The sequence below is a fragment of the Ursus maritimus genome, unplaced genomic scaffold (assembly GCF_017311325.1).
Source record: "Ursus maritimus isolate PB19 unplaced genomic scaffold, ASM1731132v1 scaffold_23, whole genome shotgun sequence".
Lineage (NCBI taxonomy): Eukaryota > Metazoa > Chordata > Mammalia > Carnivora > Ursidae > Ursus > Ursus maritimus.
Window position 1 is genome coordinate 1001734 of NW_024424786.1, and position 6349 is coordinate 1008082.

Sequence of the window (6349 nt, forward strand, 5' to 3'; positions counted from 1 at the left end):
GCAGATTCCACATGGTTTACCCCCCGCCCCCAGCAGAGTAGCCTGGGAGATATGGATGCTAGCATCATCTTTCCAGGCTAGTACCACAGTAAAGAAAAGAAAGAAGAAAGGGTTTCATGTTTAGTTAAAATATGAATTCTTGATCCAGTGTCTAGGGAGAAACCACCATAGTCTCCAGCTAATAATCTTCCAGGATCCGCTTTGATTTGGAGGTCTCTGGTGTTTGTATAGGACCGGATGTGAGATTTACCGTTTTGTCAGCTGTGGAATGTGTATCCAGGGTTAGAGTCCTATCATCTGGGTGTGAGGAGGCCTGGTATAATCCCTTCAAGGAAGTTTGTGGGGGGAATCCTTATTCTTAGTGATTCCATATCCAAGAAGAGTGGGAGAAAACTATATAACAGTAACATGGTGTGTAAATAATAAGATACTTGGAGAACCCTAAAATTCAGGGCCAGTGAGTCCCAAGTACACGCTATGCCTTCTCTTTTACCAGAACACACATCTTAACTTTCCTTATAACAAAAACCAAAAAGTATTTTCCACACTATAGCATATATTAAAGTTTTTAACAGCTGAAACCTTAGTTGCTAATGAAAGTAAAGAAGTAAACAGTTGTCATTGCATTAGCATCCTGTGGCTTAACTGCAGACTTTAAATACTTTACATAATTTCTGAAACATGTTTCCCCAAATATCTTTTTAATTCCTCTCTGTAAAAAGGAAGCCAAAAATTGATAAACTTATGTTCAGTAATTAGTGTTTTCAATATTTTTATCTTATTTGGAAATGATATTTAATGAATTAACTTATATCATCTAAATTTTTAAAAATTATTAAAAAAAAAAATTTTTTTTATATTTTTATTTATTAGGAAGAGAAGAGAGAAGACAGCGCAAATTAAAAAGGAGGTTCAGGGGGAGAGGGAGAAGCAGACTCACTGCTGAGCAGAGACCTCCCTGGTGTGAGGCTCGATCCCAGGACCTCAGGACTATGACCCAAGCCAAGGCAGACACTTAATCGGCCGAGCCACCCAGGCGCCCTAAATCATTATCTAAATTAACGAGAACTTTAAGGAACAGGTTATCAAAAGATTGGGGAGGAAACTAAAATTTACCTGGAAACTTTTATTTAGTCTTTTAATTGGTTTTTTTAACAATTATGTTTAGAAGTACACAAAAGCCATTAGACATTAGACAGAGTCAATATTGTTCAAGCTATTTTTTGGCTGACACATTTTTGTGAGAGATAAATGAACTTACTTGACTGAAATTTTCAATAAAAGTTTTATATTTAATCTGATAACCTGAAAAGAGAACATATCTGTTTAAAAGATTAAATCAGCATACTTTAACTAATAGCTTTTATACTGAAAATTATCCTAGATCATGTGAATTTGAAAAACATTTGGGTGCATTTCTATTATATTTCTGAGATTTGTAAGTACTTAAGAAGCACTTATTTTAAGCCAGTTAAACAGTTCTATTTTAAAAAAAAATAGCTCTCCCGCCCAACATGGGCTTTGAACTCCACAACTGGAGAGATCAAGAAGGGGTTGCATGCACTACCAACTGAGCCACCCAGGCCCCCATGGAGAAGACTTTTTAAGATTTGTGTTGGGGCACCTGGATGGCTCAGTAGAAGCTTGTGTGACTTTTTGATGCTTAAGGTCATGAGTTCCAACCCCACGTGGGTGTAGAGATTACTAAGAAAAAAAAGGATTTGTATTTAGCCAGAGACTTGAATCTTGAGGTTCTGGCCTAGAGTTTAGACAAAGAGAGCCTTATTTGCAATTTAATTTTATTTTCAGTCTTAGGAGTGGGGATGGATCTAGATAAGATTTAATATTTATATCTCAAAGGCACAGAAAGGGGAAGAATGCAAGTGCCTCTGAGGACTTCGGTTTTGCAAGGTCAATAAGCCTTTTGAGATAAATAGAGGCTTTAGGTGTATAAAAAAGGAATAGGTGAACTTTGAATTGCCTCTAGAGCTGCATTTCTAATTTTTGCCAAGATTTGTGTAAAATGTAGACAGTTGCTCTCAATTCCTCCCAAAAGAATTGAGTTACTGATTTGAATGACATCACTTGGTTGATCCACTACCCACCCACTCGACCCTTTTTTTAAGTGAATACTTTTACCAGGAAGCTTCCAAAGTTTTTCTTTCCTTCTGGGTACCCTAGTTTCATTTTAGCTTATGGGAGGAGGCCCTAAAAATTCTTAATCAGGCTCTGTGTATCAGCTTTCAACCCATGTCGCCAGTCACAGAGCTACTTGAAAAGGAATTCTTTTAGGTGTCTTGTCAGTTTTCACCTGGGACAAACAGCAAACATTCTTTGGCCCCTATCGAATAACCCCCCCTTGAATGTAAGAGGATCCCCAAAGGAGAGTGCAAAGATGGCTTCCCCTTTCCTTTCTTTCACAGGTCTCCTACAGACATATCTGGGAGAGCTGACTGGTAAAATTTTTCATCCTTAGCCACCTTCTCCCAGTTTTCTCAGGATCCCATCTTTAACTCTGTTTTTTTAGAAATTTGGCAAGATTTTTAATGTTAGTTTTTCCCTTAGCTATTTAAAGAGAATAATGTAGCGAGTTTACCAGAAAATCTTCCATTTGGGAGAGCCCTCCTCTGAGATCAGGTATGGGGGAGGAGGGGTCTGTAAGGTCATTAACTTGGTGGACTTTTGTTTATAGTCCATAAAAGAGGCAGCTCAGATAGAGGTACTAGAATGAGTCCTCAAATAAAGGAAGATAGAAGGAAGCAATAAGAATTAAAGCTTTTTGGCATACGTACCTTACATCTTTAGTTTTTCACCAGCCTTTTTAAAACAAATCTTTTAATGACTATTTTTGGAATTTTGAAGCGCCTTTTGAATCTCTTACGCCTGCAGGTAAAATAGGCAACCCATTCTGTTTGATTTGGAAGCCTTGCTTGAAATTTACTATAGTGATCTTATCTAATTGGAACATTTCTTATAATGGCCATTGTAATTCTGGAGTTGTAACTCACTCTGAGAACAGTTTGGTAGGACCCTAGCCACAAGCGTTAGGGTAACCAGCCTTTTCTGTGCAGCCAGATCCTAGCTGTAAATGGGGTATTATCCATATTTCTGTCCTGTGGCCATTTGGGAGAACACCAGTGAATATGATAGTTTCTTGAAGACCAGGTTGTCTGGGACACAAGCTTAGAAAGATTTTTGCCACTTTTGTCAATGTATCCTGTGGACCATAGTTCTTAGGCATAAAATAGAGAGGCGCCTGGGTGGCACACAGCGGTTAGCGTCTACCTTCGGCTCAGGCGTGATCCCGCGTTCTGGGATCGAGCCTCACATCAGGCTCCTCGCGCAGGCCTGCTTCTTCCTCTCCACTCCCCTGCTTGTGTTCCCTCTCTCGCTGGCTGTCTCTATCTCTGTCAAAATAAGAAATAAAATACCAAATCTTAAAAAAAAAATAAGCAGGGGTGCCAGAAGGAAGCATGCTAGACTCTCTAGAGTTTAAGGATCAGCACTGGTTGTGCTAGGAGCTGAGCTGATAAGGATGTGCCTCAGGGTTGGGATTGTACAGTATTACGAAATTAGCAACTCATTGCACAAGAAATTTTCTTGAAGAGAGGTTGGCAGGTGACCTAGTGTCAACTGCTTATTCGAAAATGACCTGCTTAATGCAGGGAATTTTTTGAGTTGGGTGATCCTGGGTACTCTTAACAGCTCTTAAGTGTTCTGCCAGTGCCCACTGATTTTTGTGGCTTTTTTTTTTTTTACTTCTGAGATTCTGTTAGCTATAACCCACCTTTATCTACGGAAAATAAAACAAACAGATGTGCATTTGAACATACCAGCAGCAACCAAAGGTGTTACTGTGGACTAGGCCAAGAGAAGGCCTTGCATACCATGCAAGTTCTCAGCATGCCTTAAGCCAGCAGACTCTAGTAAGTGGGGACTTTATGGGATTGATTTGGGGAGAGGACTAACTCCACCTAAATCCCAGTAAGTGGCTACTGTGACTGGAACTGAGGAAGGGTATTCTAAGCAGCTTTGAGATGTGGTGGACTTGGGCAAGAGGTAGGGACTCAGGTTCCACATGGAACTGTGTGTCGCTCAAGCCGAGCCGCGAGACTTGGACTGAAAAGCTGGTTACAGTTAGGAGTTCAGCACAAGAGGCAGAGCTCAGAAAGGACAAGGAACTTCCCAATTCCAATGGCCCCCAGAAATGGCGAGAAAGAAGAGAACTTGAACAGTTCATGGAGTACCGCATCTGTGTTTCTTGTTATCCCCAAAGCTATCCCAGAAGTCTCTCTTGATCTGCAAACTTCACCAAATTTGTTAAATAACAAAAATTAAGCAGTGATGATTAAAGATCAAATTGGTTTTTATTCAACAATTTCATGAGTCGGGCAGCATCCCATCAAGTAAATAGAAAGGAGCTCCACCAAGCTGTAGAAAAGGAAAGACAGGTGTTTTAAAAAAGGCAGAAAGGGAGATTTGGAAAAAGAAGAAATTATTAACTTAAAGAATATATTATTTTGAGGCAAGGTCACCTTCCTAAGGGGAATCGAAGGGGCGTATGGATCGGATTATCTCATAGTGTTGACTGGCTAAAGGTTACAGTTTTTGGTGTTGAAACTGCAGTTAGATTGGGTATTAGGTCCATTGCTGACATGGACTTTGGCATGAGTGACTCCATTTTGGGGCCTGCTGTCTCCTTTTAATAATATGAATTTTAAGGAGGACACAAGCATTCAGTCTATAAGCATTATAATAACGTTAAAGAATGAAGTAATTAAGCAGACTAGGACTCTAGCATCATCTGCTTCACAGGAGAGCCAGGATAGCGTCTGAGGAACTACTCACATTTGCTAGGAAATTAGAATCTAATATATCACTAGAAGGGGTAGGCAATCATTTCTATAGATTTGTAGCCAATTTATATAATTAATGCTAATTCATATATATAATTAGTGTAATTCATAAATACAGGTCTTTGTATTATGAACTATCAACAGTTTAAAGAAATTATTATGAGTCTATACAATAATGCAATTTTCATAGCTTCAGCGAGAAGGAAGTAACACTCAGTGGTTTGTCTTACATTTTTTTTTTTTTCTCTTTCTCCTAGATTTAAGCAGTCAAGTTAATCACGCTGGGCAATCATGGCAGAAGGTGGATTCGATCCCTGTGAATGTGTTTACTCTCATGAGCATGCAATGAGAAGACGCTGATCAATCTGGTGAGATGACTGGGACAGTTCTATTCCAGAAATTGAGCTGTACTCCTTCTGTCCTATTTTGTTGGGGTGTTGGTGTTTGGAGGAGCATTTTCATCTGATGGTCACTAAATTATTTTTACCATAATTGAAATTCCACAGTGGTTTTAAGTCACCAATGGTCAAGTCCCACCAGCAATTCTTTTATTAGAGATAAAAGAAACAAATTGTTATAGAAGCTGTGGGTCCATATATACAATGGAATATTACTCAGCTATCAGAAAGAATATTCTCAACATTTGCTTCCACATGGACAGCACTGGAGGAGATAATGCTAAGTGAAATAAGTCAAAAGAAGAAGGCAATTATCATATGATTTCTCTCTCTATGGAACATAAGAACTAGGAAGATGGTAGGGGAAGAAAGGGATAAAGAAAGGGGGTAATCAGAAGGAGTGAAGCATGGGAGACTATGGACTCTGAGAAACAAACTGAGGAGCTTCAGGGAGGGAGGTGGGGGAATGGGATAGCTGGTGATGGGTAGTAAGGAGGGCACATATTGCATGGTGCACTGGGTGTTATACACAACTAATGAATCATCGGGCCTTACATCAGAAACCAGGGATGTACTGTATGGTGACTAACATAATGTAATAAAAAACATTAAAAAAAAAAAAAAGTTAAAAATTGAGCTACCTATGATCCAGCCATTGCACTACTGGGATTTACGAAGATACAGGCGTAGTGAAGAGGCAGTATATGCACCCCAATGTTCATAGCAGCATTTTCCACAATAGCCAAACCGTGGAAGGAACCGAGATGCCCTTCAACAGATTACTGGATTAAGAAGTTGTGGTCCATAAAGAACCAGCTTCTAGTCCTGTTGATCTGCTCTACTGTACTTCTGGTTTCTGCTTGATTGATTTCAGCTCTAATTTTGGTCAACTGCTTCCTCGTGCGTGGATTAGGCCTGTCCCTCTCTTGCTGTTCCAGCTTCTTGAGGTGAGAATATAAAAACTGCATTTTAGATTTTTCCATTCTTTTCAGTGAGACTTGAATGGCTATGTATTTCCCCCTTAGGACTGCCTTTGCAGTATCCCATAGGTTTTGGACCATTGTGTTTTCATTCTCGTTGGTCTCCATAAATTGT